The sequence below is a fragment of the Budorcas taxicolor genome, chromosome 12 (assembly GCF_023091745.1).
Source record: "Budorcas taxicolor isolate Tak-1 chromosome 12, Takin1.1, whole genome shotgun sequence".
Taxonomy (NCBI): domain Eukaryota; kingdom Metazoa; phylum Chordata; class Mammalia; order Artiodactyla; family Bovidae; genus Budorcas; species Budorcas taxicolor.
This window is the reverse complement of record NC_068921.1, coordinates 45,606,112-45,626,058: the sequence shown is the minus strand read 5'-3', so window position 1 is coordinate 45,626,058 and position 19,947 is coordinate 45,606,112.

Genomic DNA, 19,947 nt, shown 5'->3' with positions numbered 1-19,947 from the left:
ATGCCAGAGAGTGTTTTGCCTGTTTTTCTCTAGGAGTTGTATAGTTTCTGGTATTATGTTTAGATCTTTAATCCATTTTGAGTTTATTTTTGTGTATGGTATTAGAAAGTGTTGTAGTTTCTTTTAAAAGTTCCCTGACTTTTTCTTTCTTCTAGGACTCCCATAATGCATATATTTCTCACTTGAATGTATCTAACTCCTTTTTTGTTGTTGTTTTTACTTTTTCCTCTAACAATAATTTCAAATGAACTGTTTTTGAGTTCGCAGAATTTTTCTACAAGTTGATCAACTCTGATTTTGACAATCTCTATTGAATTTTTGTTTACATTTATTGTATTTTTTAGCTCCATAATTTCTTTTTGGTTCTTTTTTAATTTTTATAATATCTATATCTCTGATAGAATTCTCATTTTGTTTCCGATTGTTTTTTCCGACATTGTTGAGTTATCCATGTTCACAAACTCTCTAAGCTTCCTTAAAACAATTATTCTATATGTTGTCAGCAATTCACACACAAAAATCCTTTGATAGTGTTGTGTTTCCCTGATTTTTATGTTTCCTGTCTCTTTAGTTTAAACTCTGTACATTTGATGCAAAAGTCACCTCTTCCAAGCTTTACATTCTGGTTTCAGTGTGAAAATATCTTTATCTACAGGTGGGTGTGCAGCATCAGCTGGACAGGGTGTGACAGTTCTGGCTCCAGGGAGGATCAGTTCAGTTCAGTCGCTCAGTCGTGTCCAACTCTTTGTGACCCCATGAATCGCAGCACGCCAGGCCTCCCTGTTCATCACCATCTCCTGGAGTTCACTCAGACTCATGTCCATCAAGTCCGTGATGCCATGCAGCCATCTCATCCTCCGTCATCCCCTTCTCCTCCTGCCCCCAATCCCTCCCAGCATCAGAGATTTTTCCAATGAGTCAACTCTTCGCATGAGCCGGCCAAAGTACTGGAGTTTCATCTTTAGCATTATTCCTTTCAAAGAAATCCCAGAAAACGAAATCCCATCACTTCATGGGAAATAGATGGGGAAACAGTGGAAACAGTGTCAGACTTTATTATTTTTTTAAAGTTATATGATATTTTTATTATTTAGAAATGAAATGCATGTATGTCTGGTAATTTTTTTCACCTTATAATTACTGCTTTTTATTTTTTTATTTTTCTTTTTTTTAATTTTTATTTTTACTTTATTTTACTTTACAATACTGTATTGGTTTTGCCATACATTGACATGAATCCACCACGGGTATACATGCATTCCCAGACATGAACCCCCCTCCCACCTCCCTCCCCATAACATCTCTCTGGGTCATCACCGTGCACCAGCCCCAAGCATGCTGTATCCTGCGTCAGACATAGACTGGCGATTCGATTCTTTATTTTTTGGGGCTCCAGAATCACTGCAGATGGTGACTGCAGCCAGGGAGGATACAGTTGTGTAATCTTTGTCCAGGTACAGCTCTGTGTAGCTATCATGAGCTCAACATTGCTGGAGATCACAAAGGTCCTTGACAGCCAAGACTGAAAATGTCTGTTGGAAAAGCTGTTAGGTCTTCAGTGGTAAAGACTGCTGCAGTCTTCCTGACATCTTTTTTTCCAGAGACGCAGTCATGGTTAAGGGTCTTCCTCCTGGGTCCTTCTTGCAGGTGAATTTGCAGTGGTATCCATGTCTGATATTTAGGCACCTGTGGAATGGCCATGGAGCTGATATTTAAAATATGAATGCCCTTGGTGCAGCCATGGAGCTGGGATTCAGAATGTGGGCACATACAGAGCTACACTCCAGGATCCACAAGCATTCTCACTGAAGCAATGGCTCTGGTACTAGGCATGGGTGTTCACAGAACAGTCATGGAAGTCTGGACTATGTACAGAGTTGTGGAGGTGGTGACCCTGGTCCTTGGATGTAACAACAATAACTTCTTTAGGAGGAGAGTGGTGCAGCCATGTCTCCTTCTTTAGGGGTGGGTAGTGATGTTGACTATTGATTATTTAAGTGGTGAAAACTGCTGGTGTCCTCTGCAAATGAGCTGATGGAGTTCACACTGATGAACATTGTAGGATCCTCTGCTGTGAAAGCTGTGGGGAGTCTATGGGTGCCATCTGTCATGAGGGTTGTTGAGGTCCTCAGAGGTAAAGGCTGCCAGGGTCCTCTACACAGTGGGCCACTGGAAACCATGGTGGCATCTTCTGCCTGGCTGATCCTGGCAGCCCCTGACCTTTTTCTTTATTTTTATCTGTCTCCAGACATTTCAACCATACCAGTCACCCAACAATCCTTTGTATGAGGTTTTTATTTATTTTTGACTCTGCTGTGTTGCTGTAGAGGCTAAATGGACTCTTGAGCTCTCCCAAGGCTATGTTTGTGGATTTCTATCTAATTCACTTTTATAAGGAGAGAAAAATTGGTATCGCCTACTCCCTTATCTCAACTGCAAAATTCTTTTTATAGATTTATAAAAACAAAATGCTTAAAAACATTATCAAAAATATTACCCAATATCATAATACCAGAAGTATTTGTTTTTATATTTAAATATTACCTTATCTATAACTTAAAATAAGCATTTGAAGTTAGATACAGCTCCAAGCTTTTATGATCCTAGACAGTTTTGCTAAGTTTTTTTTTAACTCCTGATAAATTATTACAATTTTTCATCTGAGCAATATTTTGCTTGTATTTGATAAATGTTAATATAGTGATATGATTGGTTATTTGATAAATATCTCTTTCTCCAGGGTTCATTTTTCTTATTTAAAAGTATTCTTAATTTTTTTGTTCATTTCCAAGTAACAAGATTTTTATTTGCTTCTAATATTTATTATTATTTCTAATTTTGTTGTATCAATTAATTATCTCAATTGATATTTGATTAATTTTTAACTGTTCAATGAATGCTTTATACTCTTAATACTAACATCAGTGTCAAAATTAAAATTAAAAGTGAAATTAAAATAAAAATAGAAGACAAGACTGATTTAATTATATTTGTATGAATAACATAAACACATGTATACTTGCTAAATCACTTCAGTCATGTCTGACTCTGCAACCCCATCAACGGTAGCCTTCTAGGCTCCACTATCCATGGGATTCTCCAAGCAAGAATAATGGAGTGGGTTGCCATTTCCTTCTCCAGGGGATCTTCCCAACCCAGGGATCAAGCCTGTGTCTCTTATGTCTCCTGCATGGGCAGGTGTGTTCTTTACCAATAGCACCACTTGGCAAGCCCAACATAAACAGAGAAACATCAAATGTGAAACATGCAACAATATTTGGACAGAAAAAGGGTACTAATAATAGGCATTAATAATCTTACTTCACAATAAAAGCCCATGAAACAATAAAGGAATAAAAAATAAATAACGGTGAGGGGGGTCTAAATGACATAACCATGCAACCAGTAGTGATAGCTCATCAAGAGTTTCCACTTTTTGTAAAATAATTTATTAGCTATTTGTTATTTAATAATTGTATACATATATAACACTGTAAATACAATGCCATGCAGGTATATAATTGATGATTCCCAAGTGGTTCAGTGGCAAAGAATCCACCCATCAATGCAGGAGATGCAAGATACATGAGTTTGATCCTTCGATCCGGAAGACACCTTGGAGAAGGAAATGGCAACCCACTCCAGTATTGTGGCCTGGGTAATCCCATAGACAGGAGCCTGCTAGGCTACAGTCCATGGGGTTGCAAAATGACTTGGTGACTAAATAACAACCATAACAGCTTTTAAAAATTAATGTAGAGTTTATCTTTGTCAGGCAAAGATAAATGATATGCTGATGTGCTGCTTCAGGGATGTACTGCTTCAGGGACGTACTGCTTCAGCAAAAATTCAAACAAAGACCATTTCTGGGAGAATTAGGACACCAGATAGTAAATAGTTACATAATATAAACTTAGAACATGATGATATAATGTAGACTTAGAAGATGATTGTGGAAAATTGATATATACTTAGAATTTTCCACAGTGTTAAGTATATAGTGCACCATTCCTATCTTGTATATATCACCATATGACAGTTTATTAGTAGAAGGTTTAATAATATAGTCACAAGGAAGGACACTGGGTAAACCATGCATTGTCGTTTTCAGTATTATATTTAGGGTATGAAGCTTGAAATAAGAGCTATCATTCAAAAAAACCTGTTTTCCAAATACAAGGCTCTACATAAAAATGATCAAAGCCTTTTATTTGGGGGAATTATATTCAAAATTTAGTGAAGATGAGGTGATTAAAAATAATAGATCAAAAATTTGAAACCAATATTGAATGAGTATGTATTTTTATAATTAAAATGGGTTATTTTTTATACTCTATTTTAATTATATTTTATTTATTTTTATCTATTAAGTCTTCATTAATAAATTTTAGCCAATTTATAACTAGGAAATTGCCTCAAAACTTTTCAATTAAAGCATATTTTGTAGTTTCTGGACTTCTGGGTCTTCCCTTCTTTCTCACTCTGTTTAGATTTTTGTTTACTTTTATTTCAATTTATCATTTCCTGACAATTATTTAAAAATTATGATTATTTCAGATAACTTGAAGAGTTTTTTACTGAGTAGATTTTAGAGGAATATTCCAATTTCCAAGCTTTTTCCTGAAATGGATTTTGATTTCCATTTTGTTTTCCACAGGATATTTTTCTGTGATTGAAACAAGAGTAAATTTAAACGTCAGTATTTTAGGTATCAACACAGGTAAAGCAAATATATTTTAAGCATTTTGACGCTTTTCAAAATGTGCACTAATACCCTGCTATATTATGGACAGCTAGGATGGACAGAGCAGTTTGTCTTTGCTGTGGTAGCAATTGTCTATACTGGTAACAACAAACACAAAATAGCATATCAAACCTTTGTTGTAATACTGAATTATGAAGACTGTGATTTTGTGAACACTCTGAAATAGTCAAATAAAAATTTCACACAACAGGATCTCTTGTAAAATGATTTTTCGTTAATTAGATTTTTAGAAAATGCATTTTTAGTTTTTTGATGAAATATGTGACAAATAAAATTCAAACACTAAAATATAAAGCTTGTCAACTTACTCTTTTAATTGAAATTTCCAAATATATATATCAATTCAGTTGAGTCGCTCAGTCGCATCTGACTCATATATAAAGACACATATAGACACATATTCCACATTATCTCTCAGAGGTTTTATGTATTTTCAGGTATAACAGCCCAATGCTATTTGTCACATTTTATAGGAAACTGTTTATTAATAACTATAATTGTATAGATCACTTGAAACTATTATATTTGCACAATAAAATTTGCATTGTGTGACAAACAAAAAGACTGAAAACAAAATGGTATACAGATATATAAATTAACAAATATTTTACTGAATTTTTAAAATATATTTTTGTTTGCTAATTTTCCCCAGGAATTAGATCCCCATGCTTAAATCTGCAGCTTAGAAAGCTGGAATTTCTTCCCATTAGAGATACAGTAATAACTTTGTAATTAGTGAAATCATTGTCACACTGCATAATCAGCTCATTGAACACATACATTATAGTAAGAAAAAATAATAAAAAATCCTTGATAGTAACATAACTGTCCCATTAAAGTCTTGATTAACTTTATAACAATAATGTAGTATCATTTTACTTTTATAAATTAGCAGACAAATTGGAAATATATCAAACAATGCTCCTCCTGTATCTCTACAGAAGGGAGGGATGCTTAATTAAAATAATATAACGCTGGCAACATTAATTTCTTATTGTGGGGATTTAGCAACTCATTTCAGGATGTGAGGCCAAAATTATATTTCAGCAGTTTTATGTTAAATGTTTCAAGGAAAGCCATACGGCCCCTGGGCACTGCATGACATACAGTAGTATCAGAAACAATTGATGTGTGTAATGACAATTGTGAGCATCCTTTCCAGATGAGCTGACACGCCCTGATTCCACCCTGCTGCTCCTGTTTGGTCAGCAGGTACCTTTCACCATCTGTTTCTCTTATAGCAGCTGAATTGTATCTCTTCTTGTGCACCTAGATGGTGAAGCATATTGAGTATGAAATATACCTTGTAGGTCATGGGATATTCTAAGTATTTCTGTTTAATTTGATAAGACTAATTTTAGTCTTTGATTGCATTTTGCTTTTTTAGTAGGCAAAGAGATTCTATCCTGAGTATAATCAGACCAAGGCATGTAAATTTTTAATAGGGACTGTACGCATACTTATAGAGATTGCTGCATTTTGCTGTTTGTATTATTAACATCCTATGATGATTTAATAATCATTTCTTCTAAGTACTTGGCATGATTACTAAACTGGCAATGAAAGCTAAAGAGCCTTGAAGAAATCATGTAGAGCCCATTCTTTGAATCCATGCATTTTGTTTTTTTCTGATTCAAACACTGATGGGGAATATTTGGGGAAAAAAAAATCATGTCATGTCCAACTCAGTCATGTCCAGCTCTTTGCAAACCCATAGACTGCAGCACTCCAGGGTTCCCTGTCCTTCACCAACTCTCAGAGCTTGCTCAAACTCATGTCTATTGAGCTGGTGATGCCATCTAACCATCTCATCCTCTGTTGTCCCCTTCTCCTCCTGCATTCAATCTTTCCTAGCACCAGGGTCTTTTCCAGTGAGTTAGTTCTTCACATCAGGTGACCAAAGTATTGGAGTTTCAGCTTCAGGATCAGTCCTTCCAATGAATATTCAGGACTGATTTCCTTTAGGACTGACTGGTTTGATCTCCTTGCAGTTCAAGGGACTCTCAAGAGATTTTTCCAACACCACAGTTCAAAAGCATCAATTCTTCAGCACTCAGCTTTCTTTATAGTTCAACTCTCACATGCATCCATACTGAAAAAAACCATCACTTTGACTAGGTGGACCTTTGTCGGCAAAGTCTCTGTCTTTTAATATGCTGTCTAGGTTGGTCATAGTTTTTATTCCAAGAAGCAAGCATCTTAATTTCATGGTGGCAGTCAACATCTGCAGCAATTTTGGAGCCCCCCAAAATAAAGTATGTCACTGTTTCTATTGTTTCCCCATCTATTTCCCATGAAGTGATGGGACCAGATGTCATGATTTTAGCTTTCTGAATGTTGAGTTTTAAGCCAACTTTTCAAGGGTGTATTAATTATTATATAATGGTTATTACATAATTAGTTATTATATATGGATGTATTAGTTTTTATAGTATAAGTAATCTAGATACAGCAAAGTATACAGGATAATGTGTGTATGGTACATGCAAATACTACACCATTTTAAATAATGGATTGAGTATTCTTGGATTTTGTATCTATAGGAAGAATGGAATCAAGAAGATACAATACTCTGTTGCCTAAAAATCTAGACATAATTTTTGCATTGTTTCTTGTCTTTCTTCTCCAAAGATCACAACTTACATTAAGGTTTGCTTTTTTAATCTTGTGTTTCAATTTACTGGGCTTCCCTGGTAGCTCAGTTGCAGGACACCCTGGTTTGATTCTTGGGTCAGGAAGATCTGCTGGAGAAGGGATAGGCTACCCACTCCAGTATTCTGGTCTAGAGAATTTTGGTATCTGTAGGAAGGTTGGAATTAAGAAGATTCAATACTCAACTAAAAATCTAGACATAATTTTTGCATTGATTTTTTGTCTTTCTTCCCCAAAGATCACAACTTACATTAAGATTTGCTTTTTTAATCTTGTGTTTCAATTTATTAGTATTTTTATATTTAAACAGAGCCCCAAGTATTAATATTCTATACAGGAGATTCATTTATGCTTCTTTGAAGCAATTCCATCTCTCTTGAATTTGGGGAATGAGTGTTAAGAAATTAAGTCATGCCAGGAAAAGACCCAAACTGAGATTGTTTTAGGAAAAGACTGGTAGGGGTCCAAGGCAAGAGATGTGTTAAAAAAATGACTTTATTCTTGAAAGGAGAAAGAAAATAGGTGAGATATGAGCCTCATCATAATCAGCAACATTTCCAAAACCTTTCAAGAATCTGACAAACAAACCTTTCTAAAACATTGCTTTCATCATATTTTGTTTATTTGTTATTTAAATGTAAAGATAACTCAGAGAAAATCAAATGTGCTAGTTTTGTTATTCCATTAACTAATTCCCAGGTGGTGCTAGTAGTAGAGAAACTGCCAGACAATGCAGGAGACACAGGAGATGTGGGTTCAGTCCCTGGATCAGGAAGATCCCCTGGAGTAGGAAACAGCAACCCATTCCAGTATTCTTGCCTGAAAAATTCCACTGAGAGAGGAGACTGGCAGGCTATAGACCATAGGGTTGCACAAAGTCAGACATGACTGAAGCGACTTAGCACACACACATACAAACATTAACTAATTATAGGACCTTGGATAAATAATTCAAAAGTTAACATTTTACAGTGGTCTCTCAGGTGCCTAATCTGGGCCCTCAGTAATTCTGTAAACATTCATTTTATTCTTGTCCATTTCATTTACTCAGCTCTAGTCACACTCGTGTCCTTACTGTTTCCTGAACATGCCAAATATACTCCAGCTTCAGCTTTTGCAAAGGTCCAGATAGTCAAAACTTCAGTTTTTCCAATGGTCATGTATGGATATGAGAGTTGGACTGTAAAGAAGGCTAAGCACTGAAAAACTGATGCTTTCAAATTGTGCTGCTGGAGAAGATTCTGAAACTCCCTTGGACATTAAGGAGATTAAACCAGACAATCCTAAATGAAATCAAGCCCAAATATTCACTGGAAGGACTGATCTGAAACTGAAGCTCCAATAATTTGGTCACCTGATGCAAAGAGTGGACTCATTTGAAATGACCTGGATGTTGGGAAAGATTGAGGGCAAGAGAAGAAGATGGCAGCAGAGAATGAGATAGTTGAAGAGCATCACCAACTCAATGGACATGAGTTTGATCAAACTCTGGAGAATAGTGAAAGACAGGGAAGTTGCAGTCCATAAGGTTGTATAGAATCGGACCTAACAGATACAACTTAGTGACTGAATAACAACAGCTTTTGCAATTTCTTCTGCCTCAATCATTCACTTCAGGTATTTTTACTCCCTTCAATTGTTTTAATATAATGAGCTTTATAATTAAGGATTCCCTTGCCCACTTAATGAAAAATGGAGTCCATCTGCAAGAACTTCCTCTCTCACTCTGCTTTAATTTTCCCTCAAGCTCTTTTCAAGCATCTTGATTGAACTTTGTTTACTTTCTTATCCTTTTTACTAAAATATAAACTCAACGAGACATGGGCTTTGTCTACTTTGCTTATAGTACAAATATGATCCTCAGCTCCTAGAACAGTTTCTGGCACATAGTAGATGCTCAATAAATATGTGCATGAAGCAATTAATTCAGATAGCTAGAGTGACATTTTTGTACAACCAGTATACTAAATATGGACTAGAAATACATTGCTGAGTAAGACAGCTTTGGCACTTGAGGAGATATGGTCTTAGATTATAAAATATTTGTAATGTGCCAATCTGTGTATTATCTAAACTCTCTTTACTTGTGCAATAATGAAGGGTTAAATTCAATAATCGCTACAGTTTCTTTTATTTCAAAAGTTCTATAATATGGTCAAGTTGGATTCCAGATCCTTCCTAATCTACCTTCATTTCACGGTTTTAACATCTCTCTCTCAAGCCTATTTTATAAACAACAAACTCTACTCCTGATATATGCCCTCAAAATACCAACTCTAAAATGTGTAAAAATCTTTTTTCATATACTAACTTGTCTTTCTCATCTCTACCTATCTGCATCTCATCTACTCTTAAAGGTGGTGCAAATCCTGCTTATCTGTAAAGAATCTGTGGTTTCACCAAGGCAGCTCACAATGATCACAACGAGAACTTGCTAATTAGTTTAATCAACATCATTTACAACGAAAATGCAAATAAACTGCGTCCTAGAGACATTGGTTCTTACTCTAAGGCTCTAGCTGCTGCTGCTGCTGCTGCTAAGTCGCTTCAGTCGTGTCCGACTCTATGAGACCCCATAGACGGCAGCCCACCAGGCTCTCCCGTCCCTGGGATTCTCCAGGCAAGAACACTGGAGTGGGTTGCCATTTCCTTCTCCAATGTGTGAAAGTGAAAAGTGAAAGTGAAGTCGCTCAGTCGTGTCCGACTCTTAGCGACCCCATGGACTGCAGCCTACCAGGCTCCTCTGTCCGTGGGATTTTCCAGGCAAGAGTGCTGGAGTGGGGTGCCATTGCTTCGGGCTACATGTGCTTTAATTTGCTTCCTGGGGGTCCCGGAGGCTGCTCTCCTGCTCGTTGATGACAAATTTGCTTGTGTACCTAAGCCCCCAGTTTAGAGATCTGCCTGGACCTGGAGATCATATATTCTTTTGTAGTGTTGTCTTAGACTCTTCAGGCTGCTATAACAAAGCACCATAAATGGCTTATAAACAATAAAAATGTATTTCTTACTATTCTAGAGAATAAGAAGTAAATTTCAAGTTGTTGACAGATGTGGTATCTAGTGAGACCTTGCTTACTGGTTCATAGATAGACTTCTTCACGCAGAAAGGGTAAAATATTACTCTGCAGACTCTTTTGTAAGGGTAAAACATCATTCATGGGGGTTCTGGGCTCATGATGTAATCAGTTCCCAAAGGCTCCTCCTCCTAATACCATCACACTGGGGATTAGGTTTTAACATATAAATTTCAGAGGAGTATAAACACTCAGTCTAGAGCAACTGCTACCTATCTTTTTATTTACAATGCCAAATAAACCCAAATTAATTGACACATAACTTGATGTTGGAAGAATCAGGACTTTTTGACATATGATTACTCAAAGTTTTCAGAATTCCTTTTTTGTCAAGATATCTGATCCTTCTGTAATATTCTTTTGGGGAAAAAATGTATTATTTAATGGAGTCTTTATTTACATCATAGATTATAGTATTGTAATTTTTTCTAGGAAAGCAGATTTACATACCCTAACACAAATATTTATGCCAAAGCCTTTGGCTTTGTGGATCACAATAAACAGTGAAAAATTATGAAAGAGATGGAAATACCAGACCAGCTGATCGGCCTTTTGAGAAACCTATATGCAGGTCAGGAAGCAACAGTTAGAACTGGACATGGAACAACAGACTGGTTCCAAATAGGAAAAGGAGTACGTCGAGGCTGTATATTGTCACTCTGCTTATTTAACTTATATGCAGAGTACATCATGAGAAATGCTGGGCTGGAAGAAACACAAACTGGAATCAAGATTGCCAGGAGATATATCAATAACCTCAGATATGCAGATGACACCACCCTTATGGCAGAAAGTGAAGAGGAACTAAAAAGCCCCTTGATGAAAGTGAAAGAGGAGAGTGAAAGCTCAACATTCAGAAAACAAAGATCATGGCATCTTGTTCCATCACTTCACGGGAAACAGATGGGGAAACAGTGGAAACAGTGTCAGATTTTATTTTTTGGGGCTCCAAAATCACTGCAGATGGGGACTGCAGCCATGAAATTAAAAGACGCTTACTCCTTGGAAGAAAAGTTATGACCAACCTAGATGGCATATTCAAAAGCAGAGACATTACTTTGCTGACTAAGGTCCGTCTAGTCAAGGCTATGGTTTTTCCTGTGGTCATGTATGGATGTGAGAGTTGGACTGTGAAGAAACCTGCGTGCTGAAGAATTGATGCTTTTGAACTGTGGTGTTGGAGAAGACTCTTGAGAGTCCCTTGGACTGCAAGGAGATCCAACCAGTCCATTCTGAAGGAGATCAGCCCTGGAATTTCTTTGGAAGGAATGATGCTAAAGCTGAAACTCCAGTACTTTGGCCACCTCATGCGAAGAGTTACTCATTGGAAAAGATTCTGTTACTGGAAGAGATTGTGGGCAGGAGGAGAAGGGGACGACAGAGGGTGAGATGGCTGAATGGCATCACTGACTCGATGGACGTGAGTCTGAGTGAACTCCAGGAGTTGGTGATGGACAGGGAAGCCTGATGCACTGCGATTCATGGGGTCGCAAAAAGTCGGACATGACTGAGTGACTGAACTGAACTGAACTAAACACAAATATTATGAATAAGTGTGTGGTTCATCTGTGTATTTTCTAAATACAAAATTGAGCACAACAGAGATACTTCTTAAGTCCTTGAAATATTTACTTAATACTTTTGTAGATATTTTCCATATCAGTACTTACTCTAATTTTTGCAGAGTATTCCATTATATAAAATGTAAGGACTTAACTATGCATCTACATATCTCTTGATGGATTCTTTGGGTGTTTTCATTGTTTTGCTACTCCTAGTAACAGTGCAATAAATAGGATATACATATATATTTTATATATATTTGTAAATTTCATACACATACCCACCATATAAATAAAAATAGTTCTCATACATTTATTATTTTTTGTGAAATACATACTCCTCTCCTTGGTTGATTTTTGTGTTGATTCCATCGTCTTTTCATTTTAAACTTGTATGGGCTCTTTGAAAATTGAAGGTGGTAGTTCTGTGTCAAATTCTGTAAATATGTTTTGCCAGTTGTCACTGGTATTCACTTTGAGATTTAAGGCAACCCATGAAATGACTATGAACGCTATTCAAAATTAAGTGGATAATTGAGGCAATTATTCAGCAGTGTATATCAAAGAAGAAAAATACTCACTCCTGTTAATATTTAGAAAGGAAATGTTAATTTGGCTAATTTTTTTAGGAAACAAAATTATTTGCATAGCAAAATAATATTTTATCTGGAGTTGAATGGCATCAGTTCAATTCAGTTCACTTCGGTCGTTCAGTCGTGTCCGACTCTTTGCGACCCCATGAATTGGAGCATGCCAGGCCTCCCTGTCCATCACCAATTGAATGGCATAAATAATATTTAATAGTTTTTGCCATATAGTTCATATATAATTTAAACATTTTGTAGGTGTCACAAGAAGCTTTTCCTCTTCTCAGTTCTTGTTCATGTGTTCAAAGTAGTTGCTCTGGTCATTTGAACATGTTTCTATTTCCTTAACAACACCATGCCATTAATGCTTAACTTAACATATAGATGCTTAACTTAACATATAAATATAAACCAAATGGATATGGAATTCTTGCTTCTCCTTCACATTAAAAAGTTTGCTTAATGTTCATCATCTCTCTGTCTTTTGATTATTTCTACCACCTATTTTATTTTATTTTTTATTTATTGTTTTAATTTTTATTTTTACTTTATTTTACTTTACAATACTGTATTGGTTTTGCCTATTTTTAAAAACTCAGTTTTTACTAAGGGATATTCAGTTTTATGGTCTCCTTTTCTAATCATTATGTTAAATTTCTTTTTTTTTTATAATTGTTTTACTTCTAACAGATATTTACTTCATTGTTATTTCCATTTCCACACTCTCTGATTTGGGTTCTCTCTAGTAGGAATGTCATCTTGTAGTTAGCAAACACGGTCAAGTTTTAATGTGAGCTTACCTGAAACTTTTCTTCTTTTAAATCACGTTTATTAGTGGCAGAGTGGTTTCTGTTTTCATTTCTCTCTACTTTTAGTTTAACATAATTTTTCTTCTCATTTATTTGCTGCATATGGAGATGCCATTTAAAATGCTCTCTGGAAAACATTATTTATAAATAGATATCGCTCCCGACACATATATAAAATCTTAATCTGGAATGCAGTAGCATAAATAACATTTAGTAGCTTCTACCGAAAAAGGTATATAAATATTTACCAAATAGTAGTGAAATTCTTTCTCCTTTTTATTCCCCTTTTTATCTATCTATCTGTCAATCAATAGTCTATTTACGTATTATCTATGTATCTACTTACCTATATATATATATATAAATCAGAAAACAAAATAATGGATATACTTGAAATGTATAGGTATGTACGTGTTTACACATAAGCCTGTATAGATACATATGGGTGTGTATGTACATATGCATACATAGAGGGAAGAAGAAAGACTTTTTTGGTGCATTTTCTACCATCTGACAATGTTCAAAATACTCTGCTAGAGAAACTGTGATGTTTTAAAATATAAAGTATGTGGAACAAATCCCACAGATTTTCTGCAGTGAATTAGTGAAGCAAAAACACAAACAAAACAACTCTACCTTACCTACAGTGAATAGTTTAAGTGCTTCTCCTGGGGAGCTCAAAAGGAGTAAGAAGTCAAAGAGTATGGATGTTAAGAGAATGGGCTGTGGATGTCTCATGACTGAGTTCACTAGCTGTGTCTCCTTGGCACTGACACAACTATTCTGCATCTCTTTCTGCTTATTTATAAAATAATAATCTCCATCCTATAGGGTGCTGTAAGGATGGATAAGTTAATACATGTAAAGTTCACTGAAGAATGTTTGGCAGGCAGTAAATGCTCAGTGACTATCTGGCTGTATTATTACTGTTATTATCCCATCTTAAGCCTGTCTAAAAGAGGCTTCTTCCACACCTTCCTCATATGCAGCGATCCTTCTGCTTTATCTGAGGTTTGGGAGAGAGTTGGCTTTTAGAGAAATGCAATCTGAGTGAGAGAGTGAATAGGGGCATGCCAATTAGTATGACGACAGCTGAAAAGCTTGGATATGATTGTTCTCATGAGACTAAAGTTGAGGGCACAGGGGAGGGTTGGTAGTAAGGTGAGAAAGGTAGGTTGGCATCAAACTGTGACCAGTGTAATTGTCATATTGAAAACATTTAAAAGTCACTGAACTCCAGCTCTGGGGCCAGTTTCTATAATGTTGCCTCTGATAATGGCCATCTTTCTTCCTGAAGGGTCTCCTGATCAAATTTTACAGATCTTAAAAAAAAATTTTCCCCAAATTTCAAGTGAAGAAAGAATGCAATAGATATGATATAATGTTTTGAAAATTAAATAAAATTAAATATGAGAACTTAGTAGAGTCCCTGGTTTATAAATTAAAGTTATTATTGTTATCAATATCATTATCACTATTACTATATACAATTCATTGGAGGAAAGATTAAAAGTGAAATTAATATATTTATATTATATTTATTAGAAAGAAAGCCAAAGAGCAAGACAAATGAGAATATTTTTAAAACTACAATAAAAGAAGTATTATATTTGTGCCATCATCTGGCTGGTACACCTTAGGCAGATAATAGTTTCAGCAATTAACTAGTGAAAGTCCCAGAAAGTTTTATTCATAGAAGATTATAAGTGTGAAAAATAATCATGTGTGATAACATAAGAAAGTTAAAAGGCACAGCATCCAAGTGAATAAGATATCACATCAGCATCCTAACCATTTTACAGCCTGAAGACAACTACAGTGTAGCCAACACAAGAGCAAGCAGAGGCTGCCAAGGAGCCAGATGCTATTGCTGGAAAGAAAATTTTCTCAGCTCAGCATCTGGGTTTTCTAAATGCAATCCAGAAAGAATGAGGGCAAGCAGAGCTTTGTAGAGGGGAAAATAGTCTTCTTTCCTATATGCTGTATATATTATAAAAATTAATATTTGCAATTAAAAAAAATAATTGACAAACACAAACAGACTATACTTTGAATGCAATAGTAATCATTGTCAGTGATGACCATCCATAAAAACATTTACCCATTATAAGGATTATAATAATATATATTATATTTGCATTTTTAGAGGTGGTAATGGTTATATATGATCATGTGTTCAGTATAACTACCAGCAGATAAAGAGCTCATAACTGGAAACCTCTGGTCTTTGGATGTCTATATTTGTAATAAGATGTAGGAATTACAGGCTTTCAAATTCTAATATTTCCTTCTAATATAAAATAGTTACCATAGCTAATAACATTTATCCATTGGAAAACATTGAATAAATCAGAGATTAAGTCGACAAGATAAGAGTTAATATTGACACCAGACAAGAATAATGCACTTGTTTATTTGAAATGATCTTATAATTTTTATTCTTCAGAAGAGTATTTCTGTTTGGAAAAGGATGATGTGTATACGAAAATAAATATTTGTAAGACATATTCCTGTATATAAACTAATTATATATTTCTGTGCAGAAGTTACGTCATAATATACTATAGGAATATTTGTGTGTTAATCTGGAAATCTGAGATTGATTATTATAACATTGTGTCTTTCAGTGAGTAACCCTCAGTGTATTTTTAAAATAGAACACAGTACTTGGTAATGAAAGCTTAGGATCAAATTTCCTAATAAGCTGTATCTGGCATTTCAGTATTTTAATTTTGGGAAGTTGTGTATTAAAAGATACAGTTTAATATAATAATCCTAGTTGGTGACCTATTATGCTTATAGCTTTAAGAAGTTGCAGAGTTAATTTAAAACTAAAAATGTGCTTTTTCTGTCCAGAAGTTTGCTATATTTTGACATAACCACAAATATATACCACTTATATTTTTCTACCATTTTATGAAGAGCAACAGCCCAGTACTAACAGATAAAGAAAAATCATGCTTCCAAATACAACTATGGATTTGCTTCATTCCATATCTGCTAGGCAATAAGATTCATTTGTTTGTTTACTTATCTATTTATATCTAACGGAATAATTTTCTTTCAATATGCCAACATCCTGACAATTAAAAATACTAATAACATTTTCTAATGTTAAAGTTATAATTTCAAAGTAAAGCAAACAAAATTATTTGTGGTGAATATCACCACAAATTTTTTTCTTATCAAATAAAATATGTGCTGGCTGAGCTCTATATTTTTCTTTTATTTTACTTGTTTTTTAATTTATGTGGTTGGATAAATAATATCAGGGAGACCAGGTCAAAGTCTGTCTCCATTTAAACTATTTAGTTTCTTGGTCAATAGATGTGTTGCTAAATCTAGAAGGAAACTGGTGATAAGATACACTTAAAAATCTAGTGTGAGTACAAAATCACTGCAAACGGTGATTGCAGCCATGAAATTAATAGAGGCTGTCTCCTTGGAAGAAAAGTTATGACAAACCTAGATGGCATATTAAACAGCAGAGACATCACTTTGCCAACAGAGGTCCATAGAGTCAAAGCTATGTTTTTTTCCAGTAGTCATGTACAGATGTGAGTGTTGTCCAAAGAGAAGGTTGAGCACTGAAGAACTGGTGCTTTTTAACTGCGGTATTGGAGAAGACTCTTGAGAATCTCTTGGACTGCAAATCAGTCAATCCTAAAGGAAATCAACTCTGAATACTCACTGGAAGTTTGATGCTGAAAATGAAGCTCCAATACTTTGGCCACCTCATGCGAAGAGACGACTGGTTTGGAAAAGACCCTGATGCTGGGAAAGATTGAGGGCAGGAGGAGAAGGGGGGCAACAGAGAATGACATGGTTGCTTGGCATCTCCAACTCAATGGACATGAGTTTGAGCAACTCTGGGAGTTAGAGAAGGACAGGGGAAGCCTGGTGTGCTGCAGTCCCTGGTCACAAAGAGTCAGGCATGACTGAGTGACTGAACGGCAAACAACAACACTAAATTGTACAACTCTAATGAATCTTTTCTCCCCCACCCCCCAGATAAATAAATGTCAGCGGTGTTTTTACTTCAAGATTATATCAATAGATTATATGTATGCTTTTGTGTATGTGTATGCTTACACACAAGATAAAAATGAGGCAGAACTTAAATACCTCTGAAAAAGAAATAAAACATTATTTAGCATGTTAAACATTCCTGAATAGCTTACTTTCTGTTAAATCAGCAGTTTTACTTGGAAACTCTGTGGTTTTTGAAGTCACTGAAGAGAGCCCAAATTAGATTACTTGAATCCACAGTCTTGTGGCTACTCATGTACTGAACTCCAGGTTTTTCACTGGGTAGGAATTGCTCTAAATTTTCCAACTGTATAATCTCTGTACTTTGCATACAAACCAAATCTGTTAGATGCATAATAAAAATAGGGTTTGTAATTGTTTTTCTCTTGATTGTGTTAAAATAGGATTGAAGTAATCCTGTGACTTCCCCAGCATCGAGTTGTGTATACTGACATTTACAAAAAAGGTTTGTTGAATGGAGAAATAAAAGAACAAATTTTAAAAAAGTAATAAGGCATGAGGGATTTAAGTTAAGGTTAATGTGATTTCCCTGGTTTTCCAGTGGTTAAGAATCCACCTGCCAATGCAGGGGACATGGATTCAATTTCTGGTCCAGGAAGATTCCACATGTCACAGGGCAGCTAAGCCTGTGTGCCACAACTACTGAAACCTGTGTGCCCTAAAGCCTGGGTTCTGCAACAAGAAAAGAAGCCACAGTGAGAAGCCTGCATATCACAGCCAGAGAATAATCTCTGCTCACTACAACTAGAGAAAGCCCATGCACAGTGCAGCTATAAATAAGTAAATAAAAATTTAAAAATATATTTAAAAAATAAATTAAAAATTATAATCTGTTACTAACAGATTAACAGTTATTTTACCTTAAGTTTTGAAAATCTATAGAGGTTAAGAAAAGAGGTAGAAAAACATATTCACAATGAATAACTTTACTTATTGACAAAGACATCTTAGCACTGTCAGGAGAATCAGCCATAGGCTAACAGTGAAGCATGGATTTCTAGTTGTAGGGTTACAGTTGATATTTGATGAATTATAGACTTCTCTAGGTGGTGACTGCAGCCATGAAGTTAAAAGACGCTTGCTCCTTGGAAGAAAAACTATGACCAACTTAGAATATTAAAAAGCAGAGACATTACTTTGCCAACAAAGGTCCGTCTAGTCAAAGCTATGGTTTTTCCAGTAGTCATGGATGGATGCAAAATTTGGATTATAAAGGAAGCTGAACGCCAAAGAATTGATGCTTTTGAACTGTGGTGTTGGAGACTCTTGAGAGCCCCTTGGACTGCAAGGAGATCCAACCAGCCTATCCTAAAGGAAATTAGTCCTGAATATTCATTGGGAGGACTGATGCTGAAGCTGAAACTCCAATACTTTGGCCTACTGATGTGAAGAACTAGCTCATTGGAAAAGCGTGATGCTGGGAAAAGTTGAAGGCAGGAGGAGAAGGGGACGACAGAGGATGAGATGGTTGGATGGCATCACTGACTCAACGGACATGAGTTTGAGTAAACTCCAGGAGTTGTTGACAGACAGGGAGGCCTGGCGTGCTGCAGTCCACGGGGTCGCAAAGAGTCGTATAGACTAAGTGACTTCACTTTCACTTTTCACTTTCATGTATTGAAGAAGGAAATGGGAACCCACTCCAGTGTTCTTGCCTGGAGAATCCCAGGGACGGGGGAGACTGGTGGGCTGCCATCAATGGGGTCGCACAGAGTCGGACATGGCTGAAACGATAGCAGCAGCAGGTCCTCATTAGTTCTGGTAAGGGTATAGTGACTGTAAGGGCCAGGAGATTAGTGATTCTGAGCTCAGCACTTTGTGGAACAAACAGGCAAATTGTGGATGTTTGGTTAGCAATGCCTGTCATGGGCTTGTGGGAATAAGGATATCCGTGAACTAGAAGTTTTCTGTGTTTTTCTCACTTCTTTAGCTATTGTTTCTTTGGGCTGAAAACGCCTCTCTTACTTCTTTAACCTCTTGCCATCACCCACTTCTTTTTAGCTTTACTTAAACATCTTCAGGATAGAGGTTCCAAACTCATCTCTGGTTAAATGATTAAGTTTCATATTTGGCAGGCCTTTTCCTTATTGTTTGGTTATCATAGATGAGAAATTGCTAATTTTAAGACTGATATAAATGACTTCATATAAAGCAACTAAAAAATTTAGTACTATAAAAGTTAATTTTTGTCTATTTAATAAGATACAAAATTATTTGATATCATATAATGCTTCTGTAGTCCCATAAAGATAATCAGTTATTTGATAACATTAGCAATGGGTAATTCTAATATAATGTAGAGTTTTCATATAGTACTAAACAGTTATATGCAGATTTTATAATAACTGATTATGTTCCTGTGAGTTTTATCTTAAACTATCATCTATTTATTTCAAAGCTCTGGTAATCCACAGATCATGAAATGAAACTATTATAAACTTTAAACAA